This window comes from Capsicum annuum, chromosome 9 (genome assembly GCF_002878395.1).
Source record: "Capsicum annuum cultivar UCD-10X-F1 chromosome 9, UCD10Xv1.1, whole genome shotgun sequence".
Classification (NCBI taxonomy): domain Eukaryota; kingdom Viridiplantae; phylum Streptophyta; class Magnoliopsida; order Solanales; family Solanaceae; genus Capsicum; species Capsicum annuum.
In genome coordinates this window covers 11,796,226-11,799,008 of record NC_061119.1, presented here as the reverse complement: position 1 = coordinate 11,799,008, position 2,783 = coordinate 11,796,226, and positions in this window count along the sequence as shown.

Genomic DNA, 2,783 nt, shown 5'->3' with positions numbered 1-2,783 from the left:
CTTTTCATCCACAAATATGTTAGGTTTTTCATCTTACAATATTAAAAGTCCCAACTGTGTAAATTGGGCTTTTTATTTGGGCCATTGTCTACTGAGGCCCAAGTCAAAATTGGGCTCCTTATATCCACGACTCTACCACCAATAAAAATGTGCAACGTATACAAGAGACATATTTTAACTAGGGTTGTACATCGGTCGGTTCGGTTCGATTTTACGTGTTATTGGTTCAGTTTATCGATTTTCGATTTTTAAATATGTAAAGCCAATAACCAACCAATAAGATATTTTCTTATCGGTTTCGGTTTATCGGTTTTTGGTCCTTAACGGTTCGGTTTTCGATTTAACCAATAAGAAAATACTTATAAAATAGAAATAGTAACAACTAACATAAAAAAATGAAATCTTAATTACCGTCAAAACCTACGCAATGCATTTTAGTTTACAAGAATCTTCAAACTTGAACTGAATGTTAGTTAGGAAAAAAATTGAATCCTAATTGTTGGAAGCTATAAATGCTTCAAGCTTTTTATTACGATAATAGCCGAACTTTATATTGTGCCTTTGTTGCCCTGAATAGGTTAATACTTTGTGAATCACTGAATTATGAATTAGTAGTGCATATAATCTATATACATACACATATCTATATATATATATATAGAGAGAGATATTTAAATATATAACATAAATAGGGATAAAACAACAACTTAGTGTATCCTTATTGGGTTATCGGTTTAATTGATAATCCAATAAGCTAAAACCGATACCGAACCGTTTCCCCAATAAAATTTTTTATAAAACCAATAAAAAATCGTTAACCCGATAACCCAATAGCATTTTTATCGGTTCGATTTTTGCACAGCCCTAATTATAACCAATAAAAATGGCTTTGTAATGAAAATGCAAAAAATAGAAACTCTAACACTAAAAATGAGAATTAAAGATAAATGATACACTAGAAGATAGCTCACGTAAATGAATTACTCTAATTGCTAATAATAGAAAGCTAAACATTCAATTAATTTAACCAAAACAAGCACCAATACTATAGGATAAACTCATATGAAGAAAGATCTCGTTAAGTAATCTATCAACCTAAAATAACAACAAAGGCCTTAGCCACAACTCTCTCAAAAGTACTCATTCATAATTTCAAAATCACAAAAATAGTCGCAAGTTTATAGTAGATATTCTCTTTATTTATAATCTAAGCTAATTATTACAAAAATACCCTTAAGTAAAATAAGAATCTTTTTAACCAAAGGGCTTGTGTTTCAAGAATAATCACTTTGCATTCATAACCTTCCCCTCTCCCCCCTAATCGATATTAGTGAAGTTCGACTTGCATCACGTTGTCACCATTTCAATCTGATTATTTGATGTTTCAAGTCAACCAATCAAATTAAAAAAAAGCAACTAGGCAGCTACAAATTATATAATTCATAAAAGGGGATCAAAAATCCTACAAAAGCAATTATGAAAAAAAGAATCATGGGAATTATATAAATAGCAACATTCACAATATTTGATATAAAATATTTTTTCGATGGGAAAATTTATTATCTAAAATTATGATTACAACATTTAATTGTGTATTCTAAATTTGGATGATATAACATTTTTTAAGACATACCAAATTCCAAAGTTATGAACCATACCAACTGATACCAAAAAGTGAAAATTGATCTAAGTCGAGTTTCTTTTTTCTTTTGATGATATCAGTAAAAAATAATTGAGCTTAGTTAATTGGCTATTGTAACTGTGTTTATCGGGGTGAATTTATTGGCTAAAATACGAGACATGTGAATTTATGGTCCCTCGATTAGGTATTTTATTTAAATGTTTTTTAAAATCGATATAATCTGGTAGTACCCACGCTATAAAAGGCTAATGGTACACTTGTGTAACGAAGTAGAATCGTATTGATAGGGATAACCATAATCATAAACATTGGGTATACATAACGAAGTAGAACAAAAGCAAAATAAAGAAGTGTGGAAGATTCCAAACAAAAAACAACTTCATAACATAAACCTAATAGATTATTTGCCTTCCATATATAGGTATCTTCCCGAGATCCCAAATATAATTTGACAATTCCTCATTCATAACAGCTTGATTAATGTCTCATTATTTGCCTTGAGAATTCGGGTTCAATCCTAATAATACTCCAATGATTTTTTCCTTCTTTTTAACAAACCACCCATATTTTAAAAAATTTAGATTCGCTGATGGCGTGCAATGGCAATTAGCAATGTTTGGCAAATCCATGGATACAAAATCATCCCTCTCTAATAATGGTGAATTCTGAATCTCAACTTGATGAATTTTGCTCTTTATATGAACTCTTTTACACATTAAGAGTATAGCTGTCAAGTGGGCCGGGCCAGGCTAAACCGGAACTGGCCCTATTAAGTTAACCGGGTTGTGGGCTGGGTCCCGGGTTTGGGGTTAAGTGAGCCTGGCTGGGCTCAACAGTAAAAATTTAAAAAAACCACCCTAACCCAGCCCACTTAATCCAACCCGGTCAAACCTACCTAAATCCGGTTAAAAATTCGGTCAAACCCGGTCAAAAATTAATTTTATTTTTTTTTCAATATACAAAATATGTACCCACCTATATACATTTTAAATACGTTAAACAATATATATACACTATATATATAGTATATACTACATTAGAATTTAAAAAATATATACAGAATTACACATATATATGCACCATTCAATATATACGACTATACGTACTACTTTAAATAAAACATATACTACAACATATATAT